Consider the following 18,698-nt stretch of genomic DNA (forward strand, 5'->3'; position numbering starts at 1 on the left):
CCGTAACTGTATTTGTACTTTAACATGAGAATAATTGAGCTTCTTTACACAAACCAACAGATCTGATAAAGACTGTGAAAATATGTGCAACAACACACTGACATGTGAAACTACAAAGACCAGTACTGTGTGTAGCCCATGTTGATATTAGCTCCATAATTATCCTTGTTAGCCTGTGCTCTGCGCCTGAAAGGACACAGTGTCGCATGATGGCAAAAACAAAGTCTTGACCATCGCAGCTCCCAGCTAGAGTGGCTTCATAACGTACTCCATCCACGGAAAGAAATATCAGATTGCAACTGACCCTGGCGCCGCTGCTTGAAATCCCATTGCTGCCATAAGAGGCTTTACTACAGACTAGAGGCGGGCGAATAGGGATAATTTAATGAAACATTAGACGAGAGCACTCCGCAGTCCTTTAACAAATTGCTTCTCTGAATGCCAAGCTTGGCTCAATTTGGGTTGCCTGAGGGATGAGTCAAGTGAAGAAAAGGAAAAGTTATTCACCTGCAGTGCTCAGAGGTTGGGTGTGATGGCGCCTGAGGTTCAACTGAAATATAGAGGATGAGGCTGTCCTGCAATGACTAAGCCTCCCTGTAGAAAGTCTACTTGAGGATTCATGAGGACATTTTTTTCGGTGGACGGATTAAGTGTGGCAGGAGGCTGTTGACTTCCAACCAGCGAGAGCAGAGGGCACACCTCCTCTCATCACCAGACACCAGTGGGCATAAACAGGTGGCTGCTGGGGACTGGCACCTTTTTTTTTTTTTATGAGTAATGCTAGGTGAGTTAGAGCTGGCCTCATTGAGATATAGGCAGTGTCCACTGAAGCATTTTCTTGGCATCATAAAGCAGATCCCCCCTGTTACCTGTTTGTGCTACACAGTGTTCTTAAGCTGGGGATTTAAAGCTGGCCACTGAGTAAAGCCTTGAATTAGCTTAATGAGAAGAGCCAGGCACGTGACTTAAAGCTCACGTGGAGAGAAAGTCACAAACAGGCACTAAGTGCCAATATGATTATTGGGTGCTGTATTCATAGGTGGAGATTGGTTTTAGTTTGTGTGCATGGCTAGAGGAGGTTTGTGTTACATATAGGAGAGCTTATTATGTTGATGTTTGCATGCATGTGTCCTTGTATTTGACTGTTGGATGTACAGTATGTTTGTGACTGTACAGTTGTGACATATGGGCTCTTGGTGTCTCATTAATCAGAGCAAAGAAAGACACACAACCATGACATGCATGCCTCAGTTGTGTGTTGTTGCCTTTCATCAGTTGTAGTGTAGGACAGAAAACTTATCCACATACGTTCATTTAAAGACCAATAGCACCCAGACCATCATTTTTTTTTAAATTATTTTAGAACTAATTATTTTTTAAAGTCAGTCCTGGATTTGTGGCTCCTTGAGTGACTTTTGCTGCTAAAAGTTCCTTAAACCTAAAGACAAATATGTAGATTTGATGAGGGATTAGAAAGGATTTGAATCTTATAAGCATAATCGATAGAATGCTGCTGAACTCTAAGCCCAGTTTTGATGGGGCTTTGTAGTTGTGAAGAAGATAAACAATGATTCTTGGTGTAGTTGAACAAATTTGCTCCCATTTTCACAGCTATTCTGTTCCTTCAGCTCTGATATAAACATACTGAACTATTCAACCACACCATTTTATAAGCAGCAAAACATCTGCAGCAACATTTGTGAAAACAGATCAGACTAACCTTAAGAAAATCAAATTTATTGAGCAGAATTAATGTGAGCATGATGAGAAGAGCCTGACTAATACAAAATGTGAACGTATAACTGTTCTGTATTGTCTTTGTAAACATTGTAATGTTCATTTGTCAAGTCTTCCTATGAACAAAGTACATAATACATTCCTTTCTCTAATAGTTCTCATTTTGGCTTATATAAGCAAAAAATAATCACAGGTACAGATATTTTGTGAAAAGATCATGCCCATTATTTAATCCAGCAACCAATACATTGGTCAGGATTCAATATTTATAGCAATACTGGTGTGTACCTCTTTTCATTTTAGTTTTGAATAAAGCTATAACTAATCTGGAAGTTCTGTTAGCCTATTAATAAACAGCATGCTGTCTTACCTTGTGTTTCTTGACCCGTCACTGTGTAAGTATATCATGTAAATCAGTCTTGTTTCGATTTTTCACTCGTCTTTGTGTGGTTTCCTAAATGCTACCTGACCGAAAGTAGAAGAGATGGGACTTATTGTCATGTAATCATTACTAGAATGTCAAACTACTGGTGGGATGGAGTGATCTCCATCATCTGTCAGACAAAGACTGCTGTTGATCGCCAGCAAAAGCAACAAGTTATGCATTTGTGTATCTTTGTGTGCATGTATCTCTGCAGGAGTGAGTGTTCGAGTATGGGCTGTGCAGCGAAGCCATTTGAATTAATTCTTTGACCTCAGCTCTTGATCAAACTGGAAAAAAAAAATCTATTTCCTCTATTTCCCTCCTCATTATTCTCCTGCTGTTTCCTCCTTGCATTGTCTGGGAGTGTGATGGGACACCGGCACAGCACAGAGGTTAGAGTTCCCTGTGGTTTGACAGTTCACTGCAGGTTGTGAGCAACTGCCAGAGGAGTAGACAGTATATTTTTTGTCACCCCACGTTTTTCATCCTGCTGACAGAAATGTCATTTCATGACATGAGCTGAGTGGCTTTCCAGTCATCACATGAGGAGAAAAACAAGCCGGCTGGATTTTGTTCAACCATTACAAGACGTTCACGCTTTAGATTGAGTTAAAAGAGTGACAGATAGATGAGCAGAGGCAAGGTCATTGTGATAAGAATTTTAAGCCATGACTCAAGGGCATATGTGGCTGTAGTAGCTCTTAACATCACCTTAATACACAGCTTGCTTGACTGTAGCTCTGCAAGCAAGGAATTGGCAATTTGATCTGCCGAAACCTCGAAATAAATCTCTATTAACCCATTAGTAAATGCTTTCAGCCCTTTAATGTGTATAAACACTCTCAAGTCTTTTTCATAGATCTCTAGTATGCGTGATCTAAATGAGTCCACAGGCATATCCTCAGGTAATGCTGACAAGCAGAACATGGAAATCACATTAAACCCTGCATGCGTCATCATAAATGTGTATGCCTGGCTGTGTAGACAAGTATTAAAACCTCTCTGTGGCAGCCGTTTGTAAAACATAGCTTTGATCAAGACACGTCCGGTAGCAGAGTAAATCCAAGAGCAGGTGTATTTCTTTTAGCCAAAACCCAAGGAGATTGAAGGACTAAGTTTGGACAGACATGCATGTATTATTCATGTTGAGTAATCTGAAGGGCAAGTCAAGCTACTTCAGTGTCTCTCTTTCATGCTTAAAAAAATCATTTTTAATTAAAAAAATGTTAAATGTTTTCTCATTCACCAATGGTTCTGTAGCTCATTCCTTTGTTGTAGTACTCGAGACCAACTTGAGTCCAAACCTTGTTTTGCCTTGCACTTAAGCAATGATGACTTGGACTTTGAATGCATTTGGCCCTGGAGATTGAAGAAAAAAGGACTGAACAAAGCCCACAAAGACATATTACAAGTGCATCATACATCTTGAGTGCTTTTCAGAACAGGCAGCAAGTATTGGATCCAGTCTGTACAGATTCTTCTGCTTCTTTTAATTTCCAGCGGACTTGCAGGGAAGTGCCTGCTGCCAGTTAAAAGCAACGTTGTGTTTGGTCTTTGCAAACATAAATTATGTACATTAATTTGCATGTAAAGCGAGAAGCCGAGATCTGATCACAAGTGACCACATGGGGAGTTGCAGTTGTATTTAAGGCACCCAAAATGCATTTCTTCCAGGTATGAACCCTGGACTCTGTATTCTGTTGCTAACACCATTGTGGGGAGAATCATACAAACAAACCTGATGCAACAGGGAGCAAGTGTTCCTCACCTATTTACTTGTATCTGTATAAGCAGAAGTGTAATAAAAAATCATTTGGTGGAATGATTGCTAATTATGGATAGATGCAATGGCCCCTCAGCCAATATAGAAATACTTCCCAGTGAAGACAGGTGTGATAAGGAGCTTAACAGTCGGGTTAACATGCTCACTGACCATCCTGCTGGTCTGAGGATTTGTGCTAAGAACTTTGTGCACAGTTCACACTGGTGTAGGCACTGGTGGACAGCCACTTTCAGCAGACTGCCAAATCTTCTGCCAATATTCAAACCATTGAAGTCGACTAGTCAGACTCAAGGCTCATTTATGCTGCCTTTACGCAGGACAACAGTGGCCACATACTTCCATGTGTCCTTTACATTGCCATGATTGTTAGGCAATCCATCCATTAGAGGGCAGCACTGAGTCAAGAGTCAAGTTGTGATAATGTACTGGTAACATATAGATGCCTAAAGTGCCAACTTGCCAACTCATAAAGTCTCTCCTCATAAAGTTCTACCATTGTTGATATTTCTACCATCCCATCATGTTGCTTGAACTATTCGCTACACTTCCCTCACATATTGTGGTGGTGCTGCTCCATTTATTTCATATCCATAATCTTTCAGAAGTCGTGAGCAGTTACAGATGAAATGAATGCAGAGTACGGACAGAAGGCTCTGTCCCTTTCTATACACATAACTAACATTGAGCATAAATTAGCCTCTACAGGGGAGAAAATATACTCAGCAAGCAGCTTAGGAACACCTAGCTAAAAGAAATAGCACTTAATACAACAGCCCTGTAATAAAATATCCCTTCAGGAAGGTCATAATGTTCCGTTCTTGTTGAAACTTTTGAATGAGGTGTAGATTCCAACTGTATCAATGATTTGGAGGATATAGTCTGTGGTGCTGTAGAACTGCATTGCGATATGTTGGCATGCTGTGTTCCTGTTTTTTGCCCACTAAATTCAAATCAGAGGCTTAAAGGTTCAGTGTGTAAGATTTAGGTGAAAGGGAACTATTGGCAGAAATTTAATGTAGAATAGTCCTCATGATGTTTTCACTAGTTTATCTAAATTGTATGAATTGTAGTTTTCTTTAAGGCCCTTTATATTCAAACAATTTATATTTACATGGAGGGGGTCCTCTCTATGCCGCCATGTTTTTTACATTAGTCCAGACTGAACAAACGAAACACCTTTTGAGATTTTATGACAATTAAAGGCTACCACAGTTTCTTTTTCATGTTTGGAAGGAGAGGGTGAGGTGAGGGGTGTTCAGCCGCAACATGCAATTTCCACACTGGATATCACAAAAGTCTTCACACTGTACCTTTAACAGCATATACAGCTCCTCAGTTCAAAAGCAGCACAACTGCAGCCTTTAAAATGATCATCCAGCCATGTATAATCAAACGACATGCATCTCAGTCCACACTACTTGAATAGCTGAGTTCAGGTGTATATAAACTGACAAGTGAGTGTAGGTTGAAAAAGAAAAGCTTGAATTTACTCAGAGACAGTCAGGAGAAATTATCAATGAATCCAAGCAGTAACAAGAGTTCTGCTGGAGAGATCAGCCTCCACACCAGAGATATAAGTTTTTTTTTTTAAATACTAAAAGAAAAATAGCACAAGTGGAGGTTGGATCTGTGGAGGAGGCTGCAACAGCAAACAGCATTGGCATGAATGCAATTAGTATAATAACTGTGATAAGTGTGATTTAGTAATGTCAGTGGTTTGTATTTGCATTAATATGATTGGATAAACTGGTCATACAGCTATGAACGAGCCAGTAATTGTGTTGCACAGTGGAAACAGCTGATGCCAGTTAGCTGATACAAGCATGGCCTCAGTGCTCTGCCTAAAATAAGGATTCTGCTCATTTGTCCATTTGTCCCCAAAACAACATGATTCAGTGCATCAAGCTAACAATTAGCATCTAGTATTGACCAGGAAGCAGATGGTCTACAGCTGGTTGCTTATTTACAGAAAATAATGCAAGTTAGTAACAACGAAGGTGAAAAGTAAGAGCAGGGATTCCTTTTTGGACCATAAGTGTTTATATGTGCAGACCCACACTGAAACAGGACCAAAAGTGTTCCATTTTGAGGGCCTGATGTAGTGTGCTAGTGTAGATGTAGCCTGAGTGCTTGTTGGAAAGCGAGGTCAGGGAGTTGGTGTAATGCAGTCAGGTGTTGGCTGTGTTGACAGGCTTGTTACCACTCAGACTCCTAGTACCAGCTTTATTTCCGATGTGATAAAACAAGACCTTGCAGACTATAAAAATCTATAGAATGGGTATTCAAAGTATTTGCAGGCAATTTGTTGACTGGTCTCTGAAATCATCCAAACAGACTCCCTCAATTTACAATTCAAAACTCTCACTAAGCATTCATCAGTACTTTATCCGACTGGGGAGAAGAAAAAAAAAATGAATAGTGGATTCACCTTTGGGAGTAACTAATAAGTAGCACGTCTGTGAGAGTGGGTGCAGTCCTGCAGATTTCTCATTGAACCTGTTTGCTAATAGAGTTGCAGAACTCCACCAGGAGAGGATAGAGAGGCTCAAATGAGGCAGTGGGATGACAGGCAATAGACTGGAAAATACGAGAGAGAGGGGAGGTAGTGAAGTCTAGCTGGTGTGTTTATTTGGCTCTGCGGGTGCCCAGCATAAATCTTAGTGGGCGAATGCATTCTAAGTCCACAATTCACAAAAAACGTAGACACAGCCCGTCTTGTCGCATAAAAATCTTTATGGATCAAACACACCCTCAGACGTTTTGTCTTTTTGTATTGTTTCGCTTACCGACCTTCAAACACAATGCAGTTAACTGTTACTTCTACTTTAATATAATCTATAAAAATAAATGCAGGATGCAAGACCTGTACGCGAGTCATCTGTCGGTGCTTCAGATAAGAGTTTTTGAAATAAGTCATCGCAACAGACAGTCAACTTTCATTTACCGTCTTATTGTGAAGTAAACAGACTCAGTTTGACAGATTGTGAAAGTTGATGAAGGCAATAACTAAAGGCAGGAAAGAAAAAGCACAAAGATAAGTCCTTTTTCAGGTGTCAGGACACAAGCTTAAGATTGTCAGTTTGATTTCTTTCTTTACTAAAAACAGAGTCGCTGCCAACTCCTCCCAAACTCCAACCAAAGCTTAACTGAACCACAAAAACTGACTTATATTCCCGTTCACAACAGCTTGGCGTGCTGTCCTGTGTGATAATTTCACTGATAAACACTGATTCAAAATTTTTACTGGCAGAATTAAAGGACTCTTCATGAAATTCTCAGGAGGAAGAGTGAGTCATCCACTAACCTGAAGGTCAGTGGTTCAACCCCCAGCTAATACACAATATTAGTGTCCTTTGCCAAGAAACTGAACACTACATTTCCCCTGATTTCCTGTATGAATAAGATCAATGCTATAGAACTGCAGTCTGTTTACAACATTTAGATGCTGTGGGCAATGTAAGAACTACAACTAAGTACATCTGTTTATAAAAAGCTACAAGATGATTCATTATTTATATATATATTAATTGATATGTTAATAACTGACGCATTGAAACCTTGAAATCTTTTCATCCTGTATGAACTGACAAAGCTGTTGGAAACCAGGAGGCTTAACAACACCTTCGATACATTATATATTTTTTAAATTTAGCATCAGTTTTGTGTAAAAAGGTTTGAGATTAGTGATCCATATTAGTTTTTAACATGTTATACTGTCCTCACTCTCAGCACATAGAATGTGTTTATTTGGTCTTAGTGAAAAGTATGGTAGCAGCTGGTGAACGAAAGATGTCCTATTTCTACAGTATTTGTGGGGATATACTGTACAACATGGACACCAGAGTGGAGAGGATGATAGAGGGACTGTCACTCCACAAATATGGTTTCAAATATCTCAGCACAAAATCTCACAGCCGAGAGCCGTTACTCTCAGCCGCAGCTTTACAGTTGCCATTTTGAGAGAAGAATAGCCGGTGTTGCTGTGGCTCACAGGATGTCTCCTCTGCTGGACGATGATACATGATAGACGCTATGGAAGGGCACTTGAAGAAAATGAGACTTCAAAGAAGCAACTGAGATAGCAGCTGCCCAATCAGATCTCACTTTAGCAGGATAATAGCATTCAGGTCCCCAGAGGCGGAAACAAGGATGTGCCATAAATTATGAATATCTATGAGAACAGATACGGATGATGGTGTCATGCAATAATTGGCACAGCACTTAGCTCCAAGTGAAGCTGGCTGGTGGCGGAGTGATGTACGCTGCAGGCACCTGCCCGGCAGACACGCTGAAGTGGTTTGCAAAGTCAGTGCGACACAAAGAGGCGCCCCCAATTATCATGTCGACCCGAAGGCTCTAGGATGGGGCGACCTCATTTCATGACCTATCAGGCTGCATGGTGGGCAGCGACAGTGGGTTCAAGGTTAGAATATGCTTTGATTAAAACGCCCAAATGTAAAAATACACCTGTTTTACCAACCTAAGCTACAGACTGATGGTGCAGCAAAGAAAAATGGGCTCCTCATCACAGATGTTATCCATTTCAGATTTTGGCAGATAAGAGAAATTGAATCTTACTGTCAGTCAGTGAGAGAAAGTTCAAATACGATGCACAGTGCATTTTACCCACTTTTGAGTTGACAAGAGTTTCTCTGTTGAAAAAAATAAAAACAAAATAACAAAAAATGTGAACTTAAAATTCTGACAAACAAAAAAATGGAACAGTGTTACCCAGTGGTGTCTGATAATGCACTTTGTTATATGTGAAGAGAACCTGTTCTTTTTCTGTCCAGAAGCAAGTCTCAGTTTACTTGGTACACTTAATTGTTCCTATGTTTTATATCTGTACATTTTTTATAGTTAAGTAAGAAATTACAAAGTAGAGCAGGAATTAATACAATGCCCAAACTAAAGTAACACAAGTTTAAAGTCTTTACAGACTAAACTAGATGTCTACAGAGTCATTCAGAAGTCCTTAAAGAAACCTAACAACTTCACTGGCTTAACAGTGTAACATTCTTAGAATTGCATTTATTTCCCTTCTTGAGGATTAGCTATGAAAATCAATTAGCATTCCCATGTCTGCACGTTATATTCAGAGGGAGGTATTTAGCTGAGTTAAACATCTCTATATCAGCTCAACAGTACTCAACACCTTAATCTTACTACTTAACACATTGCGTCTTACGTCTGATACATTTATCAAGGATATGTTTTTATGCCCCATTTATTCACTGGTGAAGATTTTCACGCACCCACTATTGTCAGAATTCGTCTCTCCAGCTTAGATTGGATAAATTGAGAATAACTGGGTCATATTCTGTTGCTGTTTTTTTGCTCTCAAAAATGCCATTAATTAATTTATATGTAGTAAATACATGTTGAAATCTATCGTACATGTTACTGTAACATCTCATGTTGGGGTGGGGGTTTTCTTTTCCAGAAAAAACTGCAGCGAAACCATTCTTTTTTAGCCAAAATAATCACAAACAAAAGAAAAAAACTAATGCAAAATATTTGACCTGATAATATTATTCAAGCATGTTGTTCTCTTTATTTTCTTTGAAATGCATCCTTCAAAATAATACTGCCCTGAAAGAATCAATCTTTTGGGCATGCAGGCCCAGTTTGTTCTCTCTTTCTAAAACTGAAAGGATTAAAAGCCACACAAACGTCTCAGATCAGTGCCCTCCCTCAACCTCTCCCTCTCTGTTTTCCTGCAGGTGAAAGAGTGAACGGATGAGGTGGAGAACCCCTTCCTCAGCACACACACACATACACATATCACCTTGCAACTCTCATCAGTGGGAGGAAGAGAAAGACTTGGGATTGTTTGTTGCCCGCAGGAGGAATTCAAGGTCAGTACACAGTGCATGTACACACACGTACGCACACACACACACACACACACACACACACACACACACACTTTGCCTGAGAACAAACACAGCAAATGGAGAGAGGGAGCATCTGCTTTTGTGTTGGCTGTGGGGTCAAGTGAATGGATGGGATTTTAGATGTGACCAGCATCTTTTGTTTTAAGAAAGAAAAAGCATAAAGCATGAAAATGTCATTTTTTATGTTGTTATAACTGGAAAAAAATGTTTTATAGGAACTTCTGTCACAACTTTGTGCATAAATAACAGGGGGATAAAAGAAAAATAATTGAAATATATATATTTTGTACGAGATATTGAACTAACAAATTGACAGTTCCCACATGTCTCCTTTGCTTCCTTCTGTCCTTCTAGCTGAATCCACTTTACCTCCCTTTCCTGTTACCTTCTTTTTGCTTTGTCCGTCCTTCTGTTCTCTATCCCATTTTTAAAAAAAGCATATACCCAGAGAAAATCACTAATCAACACTTCCAAGCAAACGTTGGGCTGTCCAAGGTTTTTTTTCCCTGTGAAGTCCACACACTGGGAAGATTTTGGATTTTAATTGCTTCCCCACAGATTGCTGCCTCGCAGAGAAACTGGGTTAATTGCATAAGAAAAGGGAGCCACTTGTGACCTTCACCGAAGGCTGCCAACTACTGTTAGTGCCTTGTGCATCATGTTGCAGGTTAATTTAGCCACAGCTATAAAAAGAGGTGATAGCCTGCGTGTCTACCTGTTTTTATATGAGTGTTGACGTTAGTTTCAAAAAGCTTTTAAAGTGTCAGTCCTGAGAAGTCGTCCTGACAGGATCATGGCTGCTGTGTAATTCCACATCCTACGTGTGTCAGCGTCAGCAGCTTGAGGAATATGGAGCCTGTCACTGTAGACACTGCTCTGCAGGTTGATGAGACTTATTGAAGCTACTCTCAGGAAAGTAGTAAATAGCATTAAGGATATTTTAAATGTCTGGGATTACAAGCGTGTCAATCCTTCCTTCGAACCTACCTTCCCTCCTACTTCCCTTTCTTTTACCCCTTCCTTCCTCTCTCACTTAATTGTAATGATTTTTCTGCCATCCTCCCATCACTCTTTAATCCATTCTTCCTTACTCCCATCTTTCTGTTCTTTGTTCATCATATGCTTCCTTCCTTCCCTACTATTTCCCATATTCTTTTTTTTCCCCCCTGCTATCAGTTGTACCCCCCTTCTTTTTACTGACTGTTTTTATCCCATTCCCTTATCCTTTCTCCCTTCCTTCTTTCTTTTTGTTCCTCTCTATGGTCCTTATGGTCCTTACTTCAAGCATATTTTTTTATTTCCTATGTCCCTGTTATCAATCCTTCCTTTCTTCCTTCTGTGTTGTCTTTTCTTTCACCCCCCCAACTTTTTCTTTGTTCCTTCTTATGTCCTTTCCTTTCACACCTTCTTCTTATTTATTATTCCTTTATCCCTCCTTGTTATCCTTCCTTCCTTCCTTATCACCCTTCCTTCAGTCCATCCTTCCTACTTATCATTTATTCCTACTATTCCCCCCTTCCTTCCTATTATCTTTTCTTCCTCCCTTCCATCCTTCCTCCCAATGCTCCTTCTTTGCGACTTCCCATACTTTTATTGTGTCTACTATCCTTCCTTCCTTTATTACTTCCTTCAGTATGCAATGTCTTTTCTTCCATCCTTCCTATCTGTTTTTTGTTTCTTCATCCCATCCTTCTGTCTTTTTGGCACTGTTCGGATTTCTTCATTTCTACTCTGCTTCCTGGTGAATATGAACAGCTCACATGGAAACAATCATAGCTGGAGATTCGGTTGGGGCTGTGACATTCCCCCTGGACCTAAGCCTGGCACATGGTTCATGGTCAAATAGCTAAGAATAATATCACCTGTTATATAGGCAGAGAATCCCAGGACACTGCAAGGGGACAATACGGGTCAGCTGTTTCATTGCAGTTGTGGTTTTCCTTTATATAGCTATTCTACATGAAAGAAGTTGATGTGGGACTCAGAGGAAATAATTTGATTTCATCATACTTGACCATGACCCTCAGAATATAGGATGGAAGAAAAAAAACAGTCATGTGAAAAATGTAATACAGCATGGAAATAGTTGACTTCTTCAACATTTAAACAACCCAACCTCTTAATAACAAGTATGACATTTTGTGGTCCATGAAGAGAGCCAGCGGCACATCTCTGATGTAGACATGACATCTACTGTCTGGTTCTCTCTTTGCTATTGATTAAGTCTGCCGGTGTCATAATGCAAAGGTCTAAAGAGCTCTCTAAGGTTTTCAGAAAATCACTTACAAGTAGCAACTGAAGTACACTGGTTGAAAATGTATCGATTCAACTCAATCATTGAATTCTGCATCAAATCAAACAGTGCTTGAAGATAACGTGAGGTCATATTTTGGAATGTTGAAGTCGAACCCGTGGTGTACCATTAAAGTGGATAATCATGAAATTAGCCTGTTGCAAATCCACCAAGGAATTGTTCAAAAAGAAGACACGGAGGGTTATAGAGTGGAGAAGTCAAAGCCCATGTTGAAGTGTGGAAGGAGGATTTTGAAATGGGCAGTGCATTCAAGAAATAAACATCTTTAAAATGAAGGCCAATGTTACAATTTTGAGAAAGCCAATGTTGGAGACCATTTGAAAACTATGCAAACACATAAAGGAAGTTATTTCTGCTTTAGGGAGGCAGCTTCTGATGCCAAAGAATATGACATCTTTTGGTATTTATTGTTGTAAAAGTGGTTGAAATGTGCCTTTACTTGTGGTTTGGTCAAGTATATCACCTTTATCTGTAGGCACTGTCTGAAAAATGTTAAGAAGTCAACCATTTCCATGGGAAGTTTGTTTCACATGACCATACAGTCGAAATGCCACAATGCATATTAAATACAAACCCTGTTACCTTGATATCCACTGACCTTTGGGGCCATCTATACTGAAAATAAATAAATAAATTTAATTACTAGTGTGCTGTATAATAGAACAGTAGTGTTAGCTGTTATTGGCTGCTCAGTTGTTCACACAGAGGAGCAGTAATGATAAACCCTGCACTGATGCTCAAAATATGGAAGGGCTAATTAAAAATAATAACCCAGCTTTAGCTATAATTTGTGGTTTGTGCTAATTAGCAAATGTTAGCATGAAAAAATGAAGATGGTGAACACAGTGAAAATCCTATTGCAAAAAGTGTTGACATCTTACTGTGAGTATGAGCTTAATGTTATCATCCCCAAGCCAACAAACCGAGATGCTATCATGGCTGCAGACTCTTTACAGATTGCTTTTCCACACACACCCACCCACACCGGTGTCATTAGAAACATCTTTTTACCTGCTTATTCATGCAATATTTCCATCAGCCAATCGTGTGGCAAATAAATAATAAATAAATAAATAATTCACACGTCAGAAGTGGGTAAAATCTGATCGTAGTAACTTCCACTGTGACGTGATTGTTGGTGCCAGATGCTGGTGTGAGTAATTCTGAAACTCCTCGCCTGGGGTTTCATGCACAGTAGTCTCTAGAGTCTTTACTCAGAACGGCATGAAAAACATCCAGCAAGCAGCAGTTTTATGGATGGATGCATCTTGTTGAGGAGAACAGCCAGATTGGTTGGAGGTCATAGGAAGGCTATGGTCACCCAGATAACCAATTTCACTACAACTGTGGTTAGCAGAGAAGAAAACATCTCCGGAACATTGGACCTTGGGCAGGTGGGTTACAACAGCAAGATAATGCATAACAGCATATGTTGTGTCAAATTGTTTACATGAGTGTGATAAAGAGTTTAGTTAACTTCCATGGTCTCGCAGTCACCAGATCTGAATCCAAGAGAACCCCCATATGTGAAACTGACAAATCTGAAAAAAATGATGTGATGTAGTCATGTCAACATGGAGCAGAAAAACATCTATTGGAATCTGTGCCGCTAACAAATAAGGCTGTTGTGAGAGCAGAGGGACAAGGCGTCCCTTTGCTCTCACAACAGAGAGCAACATTAGCATGTTGTTCCAAAAAAAGCGTATTTAATGAGTTTCAGCCATCATACAGGAGCCTACTTTGTGCTGCAGCTATTCAGTGGTTAGTTTATGAGGTTTCACTCATATCTCGGCAGGATCATATGTTGGATGCATTTTGGAATATAGCATATCCACATATTGAGTGTGCTTCCTCTCTGTATGTCCCCTCCTATATCACTTTTGGATGAATGTCCCTGATACTCCCAGAGCTACTGTTAAAGTATTTTGTAATGGATTTGTATTTTTTGTTACTGTAAAAACAGCTCTGTCATTTGTGTGGGATATTAACACAAGAGCCATTTCATGTGAACCCAGGTGATTATCCTTAATAAATACTTTAACTAAAACCCATGTAAAAGACAAGAAGCCAAAACACTGAATCATTTGTGAATGTCAGTAATATCACTAAATTTATAATTTGGTCCTTGAGGGAATTAAGTGTTTGAAGTCAGATTCTCCTGTGGTTTTCGGTCTGTGCAAAAACAGGCTCCCTGTCTGAAGGAGGACAACATTCAGTCTATCACATCAAACGCAGACTAATTGATATGCCAAATAAAGCTCTCCCTCTGCTGCACCTCCCTCCCTTACACACACTCCACCCTCCATAATATGAATTTTAATAATAGCCAATGGAATATTGATGTGATCTCAATATGTCACTCCTCAACATATTGAGAAAGTGAAATGTGGCTCTCAGTGGACCAGTGATAGTGATTGTATTACACTGTGATGAGCTGGGGCTATTTGATTTGGGGGTTGTTTGACTTTTTAACTCAATTCTACTCCCACATTTTTCTTAGTTCAACACAACTTGTCAAAGTATGTATTTTGACTTTTGTTATCTTTGAATGATGCACAGTTCAAAATAAAAGAAAGATGCTTGAAATCTGATTGTATCACTGTGCTATCACAAAGTGAGTGAGTTAATTTCCAGTTGAATGAAATAGTGTTTTCGGTTGAATATGGCATTAATGTGTTACAGCCACAATGGTGGGTTTTAGAATGAAATGTGGTTAGTTGCTGCGTAAGGGCACAGCCTCTCATTTGGTTTGGCATTCAAATACCAAGGGTTACATTTACGATTATATTTTACAAGTACAGAATCAACATATTTCCATTTAACTTCCATATACAATACCCGTTAATGGCAACTAAGGTACATTTAGTTTCGGGAAAGGGAGGATCAACCTCGGAGCCCATCAGCTATCATCTAATGATAAATAAGCCTCTGGGGACAGCAGCCAATATTTTGGGGTTTCTGGTGTAGACAGTGGATTTTCACCAGGTACTTTCTTTATCACACAATTACACAAGTACATTCACCTATAGTGCATATGCATATGAGTTAGCTGACTATGAAATATGGACTTTGACTATGAATTTGGCAGATAGAATTTCTACATGGGCATTGAATGTTGGTGGTAGTGTCCTATGGGAAGAGGGGCGGGGTGATGGTGATATCACTCTCCACTTCCTGCTCTGCTCATCTTGGTGTTTCCCTGTGAAGACTGATGAGGTCAAAGTCCAGATGCTAAATATCACCCTTGTGCATACTTTACACAATTATTCACTCCATGTGAGTCAGGTGTGGTTGCAATATGGGTTTATTAGCCTACAACTGTTAAGGTAAGGGAAAGATTGTGTTTACAATCAAAAACAACAGTTTACCCGTCTGAAGCAGGATTTACACAGGCTCCCATCTTCCACCCAACTCATACAGCGAAGGATTTTCAATGTTAAGAGCAGATTCCATCATGGGATGGAAATGGCACACATGTCAGAATCCTGCATATGGTATTGGTTAATATCATTTCTGTTTCTGCATCAACTGCCTTGAGCATAAATCAGCTGCTGGCCGTGTATTGTGTGGAATGCTGCTTGCATGCACTGCTGAACATAGAATAGAAGTGTATTATCAAGAGGCAAAAGGCCTGGTTTCTGGGACACATGAACTACTGCAATGAAAGTGATGTGCCATCAGTTTTTTTCAAATATCGCTGAGATGTATTGTTTCGTCTGCAGATATCTTTTGAGAGTGGGTGTACACTGAAGCCTTCCTCAAGAAATTTGCGAGGATATATGTGGAAATATATGATGCACTTTAAACACATTATCCAGACAAATTGAGTTCAAAGAGCTAAACTGAACTTGACAGTCAAACAAAGTCTGCTACATCCTACTGTCGTGTAGATTATATTAAAACCTGCTGATGAAACTGTAGGAGAGAATCTACTGTGCAACAAAATAGGTTTCCTCCTTCTCTGACTGAGCTTTGATCAGAAAATGTTTGGATGGCGAGATCCCTGAATAGCTCAGCCCCCTACAGCGGCCGTTTATGAACTTGTCCCAAAACTGTCACCCTGGTTGATGAACAGTAGCACACCCCCCAGCAACACATCAGCCCCTTCCTCCATCATCTTTCAACGGCCCAGGTGCTCCTCTGTATTATCGGCCTGCCCCCTGGAGCTGCCTGATTTGTACGTCCGGTTAGCCAGCCTCACGTGCCTCACATAAAACTGTAACCCAGCCATGTAATGAGGCATGTTGCATCATTACAGGTTAGACAGTACCCAGGGTAATGTGTTACTGCAGCCTGTGATTTAATGTAATTAAAGTACTACATGGAATTGTTTATTTGATAAGTCCAGATACTGTGTGTGAGGGGATTTGTCAGGTGAACTTGAAACAACGTTTTCACTGTCAGGCTAATGTTCCACACCTTTTAGTGTCTCAAGTGCTAAGGGAGCAATGCATTTGGAAAAAAGGAGCTTGTGAAAAAAGGTTTGTGAGATTAAGTCTACATCTGGGTTATTTACGTGTGTCAGATATATGCAGTTAAACATTTAAAGGGATAGTTTACTCATTATCAACGATGCAGATGGAGGGATGAGTGAGTACAATTAAAGTAACTGGTGACCAGTTCTTCAAACAGAAAAAAACCCACAAAATGTCGCTCAAGTGTCCGTAAGCCCCAACATTCATATTCAACTTGAAACGGCATAATTTACATGTTTGTAGCCTAAATGTCCCTGTCTCTGTCTGCTGCTGCACCACTTGCCTCAATAACGCAGAAGATTTGATACTGTTGTAAACGTGTCTGTTCAAAGAACCTCCCGCTGTGTTGGGCATGTGTGAAAGGCAAACTCTGGGTAAACTCCATAGTGGATTCTCCGGGATTTACCCGGAGGTCATGGTTGACCCCATTTACCCTGTATAAGTAAATGAGAAAAAACAATATGATAAAAAAGAGAAGCTGGAAGAAAGGATTCCTTAAAGGAGCACCGTGTCCTCATTTTTCAAATAATTCAGTTCAAATTCGAACTGTAACGGAAGTTAAGTCCGTATGAGTTTAAGTGAGCTACTGTCCACAACCGAACCTGTTAATTCAGCGCTGCAAGTTCGCTCTGGTCAAACCACAATTGGAGAAAGGATGAAGGGCGGTCAAAAAATGTGTGATTATTTTTATACAAACGGCTCAATATAATCTTCTCATTGGAGGGACTGCATGATGATAAAAAAAAAAATGAAGAATGAGGATGCATTTGTTTCAATTGTCTTATTGCTCAGGCATCTGTGGCTAAATGAACCATAAATTCAGATTCACATTAAATGCAGCAGCGCCCTCTTCCATTTTGGTTCTCCATTCCTCTGAAAGGTCAGCACTGTCCAGACGGTTTCCTATTATTCAGCGGCAGAATTTACACTCTGGTGTCAAAAAAAAGATCACCAAAGATTTACACAGATTTAAATTGGCTACAGGGCAACAAGCTAATGAATTTGCCATTTGAAATGCTGGTGCAACTGGGCCATACCGTCATCCTGTAAAACACAAACGTGCAAGCAGGTAATGATGACCGTGGTGATGTGTTAACTAAAGCTTCAAAGTCTGCATTGGGAAGAGGTTGGGATTGATAGGATGACATAACGTATGATATCTGTGAGGATTCTAAGTCATCCATGTTATTGTATCTTCAGGAGTTGCACAATTCTACATAGGCAGGAGACTGGACTTGCTTGTGTTTCTTTCACCTCTCATCCAAAACACTCCTCCAGTTCTAACTGACCAATAGGAGGCTTTAGGTATTTAATCATCTGTGTGTCTGTACCTGTGATGAGAGTCCTTATGTTGAACAGGCAACCCCACCACCAGTAAGTGGGTTGTTGGAGTTCTCTGAGTCAAGGTGTGAATGGCTGTTCATACCTTTAACCCTGCTAGTGTGTGGACCATAAGGGTCACTGGGGTTGGGGTTTTAAGCAGCATTGGGAAGAGAATTTAGGTGGTTACATTAATGTCAACCTGGAAAAACCATCACTTAATAGAGGAGGTGGTTTAACACACCAACTTTCAGCCACCTACAATGCTGTCCTGTATTCTCTGGCCAAAATATGTCCATTACCATCCTCAAAAGAGTGCCCCTTGTCCTTGAGATGACTTTGTTACCATGATGACAGAGTCCCAGCACACCCACCACTGGTCTGCTCCAACAGGTTGTATCTGAGGTCCAACCAGTAACTTGTAATTAGGCCCTTGTTGAAGAATGGAAGGAAAGCTGCTACTAAATGCAAACTGTCATGGTTACCCTCATTGCCCTGTAGAAACAGTTCTTTCTAAACTGATCCCATTAGTGTTAATAATGGATCTGATTTTTATTTCGTTATTTTGTTACAAGGTTGTTCACACTAGTGTAGCTCTTTTTACCAACTGAGAAATATTGAACCTGTCAGATAGTCTGAATATATTAGGCAATTAGGGGGCTGAAGTTAATGTTTTAACTCCCTTTAGGTGATTTTAATTAGTCTTAGATATGGCACGGCTACAGCACCAGTTCAGAGTCAGTGTGCT

General features: G+C 40.0%; 1 protein-coding gene across 1 annotated transcript in view; it reads left to right on the forward strand.

Moving 5' to 3' along the window:
* LOC109627982 (leucine-rich repeat and fibronectin type-III domain-containing protein 2) overlaps positions 1–18,698 on the forward strand; it is a 137,769-nt gene that overhangs the window by 36,309 nt on the left and 82,762 nt on the right. The window contains exon 2 of the mRNA XM_020084823.2: positions 9,668–9,802. The gene's annotated coding sequence lies outside the window, so the exon portion shown is untranslated. The remainder of the gene's footprint in view (positions 1–9,667; positions 9,803–18,698) is intronic.

This window comes from Paralichthys olivaceus, chromosome 12 (genome assembly GCF_024713975.1).
Source record: "Paralichthys olivaceus isolate ysfri-2021 chromosome 12, ASM2471397v2, whole genome shotgun sequence".
Lineage (NCBI taxonomy): Eukaryota > Metazoa > Chordata > Actinopteri > Pleuronectiformes > Paralichthyidae > Paralichthys > Paralichthys olivaceus.